We start from the raw sequence: 13,884 nt of genomic DNA on the forward strand, positions 1-13,884 counted from the left end.
GTAAGAAAGGAAAACCGCATTTGGATTGGGCATTAAGCACCGAAAATTTGTGGCGCTGTGGAATGATCGAATGCGTCGAAGACCTCAGATGGTTATGGCTTCCGAATCGCAACCATCATTAGAATATATACAATGGTACTATCATTGCGGGAAGCCATATATACTTGGAGGCCAGTCGACTGTAGTCCCCCCGTACGTGCAGCAACCTGGGGGATCAAACACAGCGGCTCCGATGGATCCAGATCCTGTGGCATATTATTCTCCGGAACCAGAGCCCGAGCAGGAGCCCCAGCCAGATCCCGAACAATCACAGTCACATATGGATTCACATAGCTATCGTCTAGATTTGGCGAGCAGTGACTATTTTTCGAGCTTTTCAGGGGGTGAATACGCCTACGAGTTTGAACTCTTTGGATCCTACCCGCCGTAGTACGGCATGCCCGGCCCCTCCGACTCGTATCTGCAGCATCATGGGACTCCTTCTGGTTCAAGTTCGTCGGTGCCGAACGAGTCACGAGATTTTTCCTCTATGTTTGCCACACCCCCATCTGCGCCGAATGATGATGTTGGTCGTCGCCCAGAATGTGATCGTCGACCTCCGAATAGGTATACCCCTAGGACCACTGTAACACCCCTTACCCGTATCCAACACCGGAATAGGATACGAGGCATTACTAAAACACATACACTTGTAAACGTATTTAACCGAGTTATAAAATTTCATATAAATTAAAACTTTCAAAATAATTAACATGCTTCTATAACTTTTCACAATATATCCTCAAAATATTATAATCATAATAATTAGGGCCTACGAGACCCGATACATACTCATGTAATTCAATGCTTCATTTCCATTTCATTCAATTCACAATTTCTCATGCTCACAATTTAAATCATATCACTAGCAATTTCCATTTAATTCACGTACAATTCAATGACATTAAGTTCAACACTAATACGTACTTACCATTTAACTCAACGTTTATCGATTATACCATTCAATAACACATTTATGAAATTCTCAATTATGCAATGAAAATATCACTTTAAAATAACATCATCCTGGTATAAATACACTACCACTTATCCATTTACTTTAATTCTTTTGGGCCCATTTGTCACTTACCATCCTTAATCAAATTAGGGAACGGTTACTGAAAATTGAGTACTCCACTTCCACTTTGCCATAGTATAACTACGGTTTTATGTATGATCACTTATCACTTGTCTCTGATCAGATAAGTGTAGCTAGGCTACCACTTATCACTTTGTCACTTCATCTGATAAGTGTAGCTAAAGCTACCACTTATCACTTTGTCACTTGATCAGATAAGTGTAGCTAAAGCTATCACTTATCACTTTGTCATTTGTCACTGATCAGAAGTACTCAAATCCGGCGTTCCACTCAATTTGATCATTTATTCAGTTTTCGCATTTTTATTTTATTCTTATTTCATCAATAAATATATATTTCATCATACATTATATAATTCATGAAATTAACATTTAATCATTAAATTTCAGCCATATGAACTTACTTTTCATTATCTTTCCACACTCGTTTTCTATGCACATTACACAAGATATAAACATATCATTCAACCATAGTTGCAAGCTAGTGTATTTAAACATAACTCTTTTTGGGGTTAACCACATGATAAACCATTTCAATGCATAACTTATAAATTTAACGTGGCATAGTCTAGCCACTACTTGGCCAAAGCCTAAGCATGTATACCAAATATGTTAGCCAAATACACATATATCATAAGCATTATAAGCATGGATGAGCACAACATTTTTTCATGTATCAGGCTTACCAACATGTGTTAATTCATAAACCATTCATGACATTATTTCATGCCAAATCATATACCGAATATACCATACACACATACTATGAAACTTTATTTTCACACATGAGCTTAAACCATTACCAATAATGCACAAATATAAGCATCATTTCTATTTCATCATTTATCAATTATAATCAAGCATATGACCAATTATACACAAATCATTCATATATTTCCCAATTTTCCTCCACCTCCTGTAACACCCCTTACCCGTATCCAACACCGGAATAGGGTACGAGGCATTACCAAAACACATACACTTGTAAACGTATTTAACCGAGTTATAAAATTTCATCAAAATTAAAACTTTCAAAAATAATTAACATGTTTCTATAACTTTTCACAATATATCCTCAAAATATTATAATCATAATAATTAGGGCCTGCGAGACCCGATACATACTCATGCAATTTAATGCTTCATTTCCATTTCATTCAATTCGCAATTTCTCATGCTCATAATTTAAATCATATCACTAGAAATTTCCATTTAATTCACGTACAATTCAATGACATCAAATTCAAAACTAATACGTATTTACCATTTAACTCAATGTTTATTGATTATACCATTCAATAACACATTTATGAAATTCTCAATTTAGCAATGAAAATATCACTTTAGTTTGAATAACAACATCGTCCTGATATAAATACACTACCACTTATCCATTTACTTTAATTCTTTTGGGCCCATTTGTCACTTACCATCCTTAATCAAATTAGGGAACGGTCACGGAAAATTGAGTACTTCACTTTCACTTTGCCATAGTATAACTATGGTCTTACGTATGATCACTTATCACTTGTCCCTTGATCAGATAAGTGTAGCCACTTATCACTTTGTTTCTTGATCAGATAAGTGTAGCCACTTATCACTTTGTCTCTTGATCAGATAAGTGTAGCTAAAGCTATCACTTATCACTTTTCACTTGTCACTTGATCAGATAAGTGTAGCCGAAGCTATCACTTATCACTTTCCACTTGTCACTTGATCAGATAAGTGTAGCTAAAGCTATCACTTATCACTTTGTCACTTGATCAGATAAGTATAGCCGAAGCTATAACTTATCACTTTATCACTTGATCAGATAAGTATAGCCGAAGCTATTACTTATCACTTTCCACTTGTCACTTGATCAGATAACTGTAGCTAAAGCTACCACTTATCACTTTATCACTTGATCAGAAGTACTCAAATCCGGCGTTCCGCTCAATTTGATCATTTATTCATATATCAGGCTTACCAACATGTGTTAATTCATAAACCATTCATGGTATTATTTCATGCCAAATCATATACTGAATATACCATACGCACATACTATGAAACTTTATTTTCACACATGAGCTTAAACCATGACCAATAATGCACAAAAATAAGCATCATTCATATTTCATCGTTTATGAGTTATAATCAAACATATGACCATTTATACACGAATCATTCATATATTTCCCAATTTTCCTCATCCTCCTCTCCATTCCACATCCTTAATGTGTATAACACACTTAAACAACATTAACCATAATTTCAATATTCACTAACATGTATATTCAAAGCTGTTTATCCGAGTCAGAGTCACTAAATTATTTTTATCCGGAGCTACAGAGCTCCAAATTAAGATCCGTTCATTTTCCCTGAAACTAGACTCACATATCTTCATACCATAAAATTTTCATAATTTTTGGTTCATCCAAATAGTACAGTTTATTCTTTAAAGTTTCCCCTGTTTCGCTGTCTGACAGTTCCGACCACTCTTCACTAAAAATTAATTATCTCATTGTACAGAATTCGGATGATGTTTTAGCTTGTTTCTTATAAAAATAGACTCATTAAGGATTCTAACCATATAAACTATAACTCATAATCATTTCTGTACAATTTTTAATGATTTTCCAAAGTCAGAACAGGGGAACCCGAATTCATTCTGACCTTGTCTCACAAAATCTATTATATCTCATGATTTACAATTCCATTGCTCACATCATTTCTTTTATAAGAAACTAGACTCAATAAGCTTTAATTTCATATTTTATTCATCCTATAATTCAATCTCTACAATTTTTGGTGATTTTTCAAAGTTACACTACTGCTGCTGTCCAAAACTGCTTTAGTGCAAAATGTTGATTTCCATTTTGCCCCAAATTTCACAGTTTATACAATTCGGTCCTTTCTCAATTAACCCCTCAATTAATCTAATTTTCTCAATTAGTACTTTACTAGCCATTATAAGTTGTTACACAACTATTGAAATTCAGAATTGCCACATATAACTCTATCTTCAAACTCTTTTACTATTAGGTCCCAAACATTCACTTTCTATTCAATTCTTTCAATAAAATCAGCATATGAACAATTTAAAGCTCTAATTTCATGCTAAATCATCATATACTTCCAGCACATATTCATATCAACTTTCAACTTCTTTCATAAAATCAAAAACTAATGAATTTAACAAGTGGGCCTAGTTGTAAAAGTCATAAAAATACAAAAATTTCAAGAAATAGTAAAGAATTGAACTTACTTGTAATAAAAATATGAAGAACCAGCTTGAAGAAGCCCTTCCATGGTGTTTTAGCTGATGAGAATTCAGAAAAATGAAGAGAAATCTAGATAATTCCACTTGGGTCCTAACTTTATTAAGCAAATTTTGCAATTTTCCAATTTTGCCCTTAATTCTCCTTACTTTCTTGCTGATTTCATGCCTCTGCCGTCCAGCCCAAATAGACCTTGGGTCTATTTGCTTTTAAGCCCTCTTCCTTTTATCATTTAAGCTATTTAATCATTTCCCAAAATTTTGCATTTGTTACAATTTAGTCCTTTTTGTTCAATTAATTATCGGAACTTTAAAATTTCTTAACGAAACTTTAATACTAACTTTTTAACACTCCATAAATATTTATAAAAATATTTATGGCTCAGTTTAAAATCCCCGAGGTCTTGATACCTCATTTCGATTCTAATTATTTTAATATTTATTTCTAGTGCACTATTCACTATTTCAAAAATTTTCCTAACTTCATATTTAACTTATACTTGCTAAATTAATAATATTTTCTACCCATTTGTCGAATTTAGTGATCTCGAATCACCGTTCCGACACCTCTGAAAATTCAAGCCATTACATTTTTTTTTCGTCGGATTTGTGGTCCCGAAACCACTGTTCCGACTAAGCCTAAAATCGGGCTATTACACCTCCTCTCCATTCCTCATCCTTAATGTGTATAACATATTTAAACAACATTATTCATACTTTCACTATTTTCTTGTATGTAAAATTCAAGCTGCCCATTTGAGTCAGAGTCACTAAATTATTTTTATCTGGAGATACAGAGCTCAAAATTAAGATACGTAAATTTTCCCTGAAACTAGACTCATATATATTCTTACTATAAAATTTTAAAATTTTTTGGTTCAACCAATTAGTACAGTTTATTCTTTACAGTTTCCCATGTTTCACTGTCTGACAGCTCTAACCACCCTTCACTAAAAATGAGTTAGCTAATTGTACAGAATTCTGATGATGTTTTCATTTGTTTCTTTTGAAAATAGATTCATTAAGGATTCTAACCATATAAATTATAACTCATAATTATTTTTCTTAAATTTTTTATGATTTTACAAAGTCAGAACAGGGGAACCTGAAATCATTCTGAAATTGTCTCACAAAATTTATTATATCTCATGATTTACAATTCCATTGGTTACACCGTTTCTTCTATGAGAAACTAGACTCAATAAGATTTAATTTTATATTTTATTCACTCTCTAATTTAATTTCCACAATTTTTGGCGATTTTTCAAAGTTATACTACTGCTGTTGTCCAAAACTGTTTTAGTGCAAAATGTTGATTTCTCTCAATTAACCCCTCAATTAATCTAATTTTCTCAATTAATACTTTATCTAGACATTATAAGTTGTTTCACAACTATTGAAATTCAAAATTTCCACATATAACTCTATCTTCAAACTCTTTTACTATTAGGTCCTAAACATTCATTTTCTATTCAATTCTTTCAATAAAATCAGCATATGAACAATTTAAAGCTCTAATTCCATGCTAAATCATCATATACTTCCAGCACATATTCATAGAAACTTTCAAATTCTTTCATAGAATCAAAAACTAATGAATTCAACAAGTGGGACTAGTTGTAAAAGTCACAAAAACATAAAATTTTTAAGAAATAATCAAGAATTGAACTTACCTGCAGTAAAAATAGGAAGAACCAGCTTAAGAAAACCCTTCTATGGTGTTTTTGCTGATGAGAATGCAGAAAAATAAAGAGAAATCTAGATAATTCCACTTCGGTCCTAACTTTATTAAGTAAATTTTGCAATATTCCAATTTTGCCCTTAATTCTACTTACTTTGTTGCTGATTTCATGCCTTTCAGCCCAAATAGATTGGGTCTATTTTCCTTTTAAGCTCTCTTCCTTTTATCATTTAAGCTATTTAATCATTTCCCATAATTTTGCATTTGTTACAATTTAGTCCTTTTTATTCAATTAATTATCGGAACTTTAAAATTTCTTAACGAAACTTTAATACTAACTTTTTAACACTACATAAATATTTATAAAAGTATTTATGGCTCGGTTTAAAATCCCTGAGGTCTCGATACCTCATTTTCGATTCTAATTATTTTAATATTTATTTCTAGTGTACTATTCACTATTTCAAAAATTTTCCTAATTTCACATTTAACTTATACTCACTAAATTAATAATATTTTCTACCCATTTGTCGAATTTAGTGATCTTGAACCACCATTCTGACACCTCTAAAAATTCAGGCCATTACATTTTTCCTCGTCGGATTTGTGGTTTCAAAATCACTGTTCCGACTAGACCCAAAATCAGGCTGTTACAACCACACCATCGAACCATCAATTTTAGGGGTTTAATGCACTTTTTGTACATTACAAAGTTTGTATTCTTTTTGTATAAATTTAATATTTCTAATTTAATCTTTGCTTACTTCTAAACTTTTTTGTATAAATTTAATTATTCTATTTTTGTATTATATTAAAGCTGATTCCAATTATAAATGCCTCCATTTTCGATATAATTTTAATAATTCCAAATGCATACATGGTATTTTATAACTTAATTTGGTACAATTTAAGCATAGGTATAAGCTGAATAATAAAAATTATTTCAAATGAATTATACTTTTTATAACACTATACATAAAAATTTTGCATTTCTTACAATTTAATCCTTTTTATTCAATTAATTATCGGAACTTTAAAATTTCTTATCGAAACTTTAATACTAACTTTTTAACACTACATAAATATTTATAAAAGTATTTATGGCTCGGTTTAAAATCCCTGAGGTCTCGATACCTCATTTTCGATTCTAATTATTTTAATATTTATTTCTAGTGTACTATTCACTATTTCAAAAATTTTCCTAATTTCACATTTAACTTATACTCACTAAATTAATAATATTTTCTACCCATTTGTCGAATTTAGTGATCTTGAACCACCGTTCTGACACCTCTGAAAATTCAGGCCATTACATTTTTCCTCGTCGGATTTGTGGTTTCAAAATCACTGTTCCGACTAGACCCAAAATCAGGCTGTTACAACCACACCATCGAACCATCAATTTTAGGGGTTTAATGCACTTTTTGTACATTACAAAGTTTGTATTCTTTTTGTATAAATTTAATATTTCTAATTTAATCTTTGCTTACTTCTAAACTTTTTTGTATAAATTTAATTATTCTATTTTTGTATTATATTAAAGCTGAATCCAATTATAAATGCCTCCATTTTCGATATAATTTTAATAATTCCAAATGCATACATGGTATTTTATAACTTAATTTGGTACAATTTAAGCATAGGTATAAGCTGAATAATAAAAATTATTTCAAATGAATTATACTTTTTATAACACTATACATAAAAATTTTACATCATTAGGTCAATTCCGACCCGATCCGGACAACTGTCCAACACAAAAGTTCCGATGAGAGCATTTATTCCGACTATGACCACTTAACCTACATATTCCACAACGCTTACCGTCGAATTTCTCCCTAATGTCCATTTCATTACGGATTCTGCTTGATTGCTGACGACCTCTTGGATTCCTCCGTAGCCCTCTGTCTGGGATAAGCTAGAAAGTCGTCGGAGGCACCTCCCACGTAGATAGGTTAGGCAGGACGGGGAACTCATTTTCCCAGACACGCAATGTGCGCTCGAGCGTGTACACATCATCGACATATTGTTCGACATTAACGTTCACTTTAGCACACGCTGCCACGACATGCGCACATGGATAATGAAGCGTTTCGAACCTCCTGCACTCGCACCGTCTGTTCCGGAGATCAACTCCATAGGACCTAGTTGGTATACCAGGTCGACGACTGATCGTCTCAGTAACTCAAAACGTTTCTAATCGTCGTGAATATATTTCTACATTCATTGACCTCGCCAAATGACGGTTTGCAACCATTGCATCCCTGACATGTTCGACAAACACGAGTTCGGCCTCTATCTGCTCGACTTGTTGCTGACCCATTCTTGGCATCAAGGTAGCTAGCCTGTAGAATGTAGTAGAAAAGACAGATGCAATAGGAAGATTACGTGTTTTCAACAAGACAGCGTTAATCCCCTCGACTAAGTTTGTGGTCATTTGGCCATAACGAAAACCCTCGTCAAAACTTTGAGCCCATTGCCACGGCTCTATTATGCCCAACCATTGTCGGAAAGATGTGTTTGTTTGCCCATCCATGTCACTCTCAAGTCGGATAATTCTTTGGAGGAAAATATGTGGCTCTAACTCGTACGCTGCATACGTATTAAGAAAAAATAAGTTCTACTAACTCGATAACATAAAACATTACAACTTATATTGAAAATATAAGGTTATCATTTACCAATTGCCACGACTTGTCTCTTCCAGTCTGCATTCTTATAATCTTTGTGGAAGTTAGTCGCAATGTGTCGGATGCAGTAAACGGACCTCCATGGCACACCGGAACGGCTAATTGCTGCAATTAAACCTTTCCCTTTATCGGAGATGATGCAAATGTTATCGTTGCTAATAACATACCTCCGCAGGTTAGTGAGGAAGAATTCCCAAGACTCCAAGTTCTCTTTATCTACGATGGCAAATGCTATCGGGAGCATGTTTCTATTGCCGTCTTGAGCAACCGCAAGAAGTAGGATCTGTGTATATTTTCCATATAGCCATGTCCCATCCACCTGCACAAATGGCTTGCAGTGGGGAAATGCCCGCACACATGAATCAAACGTCCAGAACATCTGATGAAAAATCTTTTTTGTCGGCTGTAACTGGTCGTCCTGGCTGTAATAATGCCTTGTCTGCAACTTAATCACAGTCCCCGGTACGTACTCCCGCATAGCAGCTATCCATCCTTGTAGCTCGTTATACGATGAATCATAATCCCCATATAGTTGCTCTATTGTCATCTGTTTAGCTATCCATGTCTTTCGATATGATACTCAATACTAGAATCGTGCTTGCATCTCGGTAATCAGTACCGAAACTTTAATGGTCGGCATGTCCTTCACCATTGGCATGATACACGTACAGATAGTTTTCGAATCAAGTTTTCCATGATCTTCTGTCATACGTGTTGATGTGCATGTATGAGGACCAACAAATTTTCGTATCTCCCACATCTGAGAACTTTTAATGAATGTAGCTCGTACCCGCCAATTGCAGCCTTCCGCTGCCTTCCAACACTCCCCAATATATATTGTCGGAGTAGACACTGCAACTTTATAATCCACTGATATGTTCATGCTGTACCGTTTAATAGCAAATACGCACTCTTCTTTACAGCTAAATCTCTGACCTATAAATAACTCCTTATGATCAGAATTTACGGCCAGCCTGTGAGGATGAACTATTTTAGGGTACTACGGGAACTCAACTACATACGCTGCGTTGGGGTCTATAAGTGACATGTGTGGCCTAGGATAGGGCTGTGCATTATTCGATTAAAACTGAAATTTTTCGGTTAACCGACCGATTAACTCGGTCGGTGAACCAAAAAAATTCGGCCGGGGGTCGGTTAAATTTTTTTGGTTTGTTCGGTTATCGGTTAAATCGGTTCGAAACGGACCGGTTAACCGAAAAAAATTCGGGTAAACCGAAATTTACAGGGCCTAATCCAGTTAAATTTAAACCTAGGCCCCAGCCCAAATTTAAAACAGGCCATTTCTCACTTCTCAGCACAGCAGGCTGCTGTCCAATTTCTCAGCACAGCCCTAACAGCAGCAGCCCAAGTGCCTGACTACTCTACAGTCTACCCCCGATGCTTTCAGTCGAATCCCCCCTCCCCTCCCTATTTTCACTTTCACTTTCACTTTCACTTAACACCCAACCCTAATATTTTCAATCTTAGACAGCACTCTCAGTCAAATCCCACCCTAAATCACACACTTAAACTTTCACTCACACACTATTTCTCATTTTCTCTTCCACCGGAGTCGCCGAGTCAGAGTGTCGGACCACCACACCAATACCCAGACCTGGGCCAGGTTTGCTTTCTTCTAATTTCCCTTTCTTTTTTTTTTCCAATTTCTTGAATGGGTCTGTACTCTGTCTGTAGTTGACTGATCTGATCTGATATAGTATTCATTTTTTTTTTCTAATTATTGAATCTGTAGTTGACTGATAGTATTTTTGCAATTAATGCATTTTGCGACCATATTTTTCTGTAACCTATCTTTTTCATTTCATTTTTTCTCATCAATTATTGTTGAACACTAAACTATGATTACAATAATACATTTAAAAAATGTAACAAGAAAAATATATAATTTTTAATATATATATATATAAAAAGGCATATAATGCTTATTTATTTGGAAATAATTGGAAATGTCTTAAAATCACTAAAAACCAGCTTCTGTAATGTTAGCAGTTTATATAGGGTTATCATATATTTGGATTGGGTTATCACTAAAAAACATCCGATGAGGAATGTCAGATTTGGATTGGGTTTCATTGTTTAAATTTAAAGGGAAAGTGGGTTTGAGCGTTGGGTTTAAGGTTTTATTTATTTATTTTTATGAATTTATACATATATAAGAAAAAAAAAACAAACATAGCCAAAGAAAATTATTGTTCGAGACTGTCTGAAATCCATCTTAAATGTAATTTTTTTCAAGTCGGATTCATATTTGTTTCGAGATTCAACAAATAACTTCATCATCCAGCAAGTCTACCAACAATTATATACTACAACAAACTCTAAATTAATATCTTATCATATTCTTTACTTTGAATTTAATTTTTGTACTTTTTATTTTAAAAAATTAAAGTTCAGTTGTTAATGCAGTTAAATTTATTTGTTTGGCATTTTGAAATAAGAAATAAATATTTAGTTGTATGGAAGTCAACTATGACATTATAATGAATCTGAATTTAAAAAAATGATTTTAAATTATCAACCATTAGACTTCAATTTTAGGATTTGAAAAATAAAAGAAGAACATTTCTAAATATATATATACATATACATATACACACTAATATTTAAATTTACAAACAATATTAATCAAAATAGAAATAAATGATAACCCTATATAAACTGCTAACATTACAGAAGCTGTTTTTTAGTGATTTTAAGACATTTCCAATTGAAAATGTTGGATGATGTGCATTATGTATCAGGATATGGTTTTGTCTTTTTTCTTACAAATTACTCTTGAAAATTTGGAAATAATTGCTTTTTTATTTCTTAATGCTATTCTCCTTTTCCGTTGGCCATATGTAATTCACTGCTGGGCACCTTTCTTGATGTTTAACTAATCTTTTACTTGTCTTGTGGGATCATTATTACTAAATTATAATCAAACTCTCGAGTAATTATTAAGTAAAATCAAATCATTATAGTACAAATAACTGATTACTAATATAATTCATTTTGGACTTAATCATTAACTTCATTTTAAAAAAAACTTTATATCATTTTGGACTTTGTAAAGTTTTTTTTTAAACTCTTGATATAAATGATCTAAATAATATTGCATCAATTTAATTAAGTTTCTAGATTTTGTAAATAATAGTCCTTGACCCCAAGTTTGTCGTATTATTTTAATTTATTATATACTTTTTTTCTTGCAGAATGTCAACCGAACCAACATCTATTGAGGGTAGTGTTACACCTCCTACTTCGATAGATTCTAAAAATTCGGGGGTTGGAGCTTCTTTCCAAACAAAGGGGACTACAACCGGGAAAAGAAAAGCCCCTCCTCAAAGGTCAGAAGTTTGGTCTCACTTCACTAAGTTTATTAATAGTGAGGGTGCAAGTAAGGTTAAATATAATTATTGTGAAAAGGAATTTTGTTGTGATATGAAAAAAAATGGTACAGGGTCATTGAAATATCATATTGGTTCATGTAAGAAAAATCCTAGCAATGTTGTTGACACTAGTCAAGGACAACTAGTTTTACCTAGAAAGGGAGTTGAAGGGGGGGGAAGGGAATCTTTCAACTTGGAGATTTGATCAAGAAGCATGTAGGAAAGGATTAGCACAAATGATTCTGATTGATGAATTACCTTTCAAGTTTGTTGAGAGTGAAGGTTTTAAGAAATTTATGTTTGTGGCATGTGTAATAGGCCCAATTTGCCCGGCCCGTTAGTGAAATAAACCAAATGAAAAATCAAAATTAAATAGTCTAATAAAGTCCAATTACAATGGGCCAAATTCGAATTTTAAGCCCAATCACTAAAATCCCAAATTATACACATCAGCCCAATAACCCAAATGAGCCCAAAACACTAAGCAACACACGAAAACCCTAGGCATTCAGCCCTAGCACAGGCGCCGCAGCTACCAGGGCTTTCCCTCGGCCCCACGAGCCACGCCTCCAAGCTGCTCCACGCCAGCCTCTGCCTTCGTACGCGTCGAGCCGCGTCACCCATCTCCGTACCCATACCTGCAATGCAACATATGCAACGCAGCACCAAACAAAAAAAGGACAGATAACAGTTGTAAAAAATTTCAGATTTTGATTATTTCTTTTGGATTTTTCGGCACTATAAAGGCCGATTTAAAAAAATCTGTAAGGGAGGAGACCCACGAATATTGTATGAAAGTTTTTTAAAAAAAGAAAGGCAGTAGAAAGAAACAGTTTCAAGAAAGGTGATTGGAAATTTAATTTATTTTGATTTCTTCCTTCTTTTCTGCTTCTTCAATATTAGTTTTAGATTTCTTATAGGAAAAAGAGAAACTAAAGGGAAATAAAGGAGAAGGTTACCTGGTAACGCCTTCAGATCCGCGCGAGGAGGAGCTAAAAAGCCCCTAGGGGTGAAGTTCTGACCACTGTTGAGTGTAATTGCGGCGGAGATGCGGCGTACTGACGGCGGTGAAGGCTGGGGTCAAAACCCTAACAGAGAAAACAAGAAGCAAATTGTTTTTTTTAAACTAGGCTGCTAATGTTTTTTTTTAGAAAATTTTGTTTAAATAATGATATTATACGTCGTCGTTTTGAGCTAGGGTTCCTAGCACCCAAACGACAGCGTCTAGCGGCCATACCCGATGACTCGATCCAACCGCGGCTAGATCCGTGCGTTTTTGTAGGGGGAGGGATAATTGCACTCCCGGTCCTCTCTTTTGTTCTGGGTTCAATTTGGTTATTTTCCTGTTTTAAATTTCGCCCTTTAATTTACTTTTCATTTTATTTTAGTCCATGCCGCAACGTAGCGTTTTGGAGGGCTGGGAATATTTCCGAATTAACCTCCATGTTATTCGCGCATTGCACATTGGCCCTTATTTTGTTTATTTATGTTTTTCCCGATTAATTTCGTTTTAGTTGCAATTTAATTCTTTTTTGTGTTATTTCGATATTTAGGAATTTTGTGAAATTGAACCCTAACTTACTGGGTTTTGATTTTCACATTTGACCCAAATAATCGGAAATCCTTCTCAAAATGCATAGGTTTTAAAAGTCAAGAGATAAATTTAATTTTGAGGATTTAAAATGTTGCACTCTAACTTATTGAGTGTGACGATTTATTTCT

General features: G+C 33.9%; 1 long non-coding RNA gene across 2 annotated transcripts; it reads left to right on the forward strand.

The window, feature by feature from the left end:
• The first annotated feature begins 10,023 nt into the window (after positions 1 to 10,023).
• Positions 10,024 to 13,510, forward strand: LOC107954102 (uncharacterized). Of its 2 annotated transcripts, XR_001699414.2 has the most exons (3): positions 10,075 to 10,394; positions 11,986 to 12,120; positions 13,083 to 13,510. It is a non-coding gene; the product is annotated as an uncharacterized lncRNA (long non-coding RNA). The 2 variants fall into 2 exon arrangements; XR_001699413.2 differs by lacking the exon at positions 13,083 to 13,510 and having other exon boundaries at positions 10,024 to 10,394; positions 11,986 to 12,121.
• Positions 13,511 to 13,884: the final 374 nt, after the last annotated feature.

The sequence above is a fragment of the Gossypium hirsutum genome, chromosome D07 (assembly GCF_007990345.1).
Source record: "Gossypium hirsutum isolate 1008001.06 chromosome D07, Gossypium_hirsutum_v2.1, whole genome shotgun sequence".
In the NCBI taxonomy this organism is placed as follows: domain Eukaryota; kingdom Viridiplantae; phylum Streptophyta; class Magnoliopsida; order Malvales; family Malvaceae; genus Gossypium; species Gossypium hirsutum.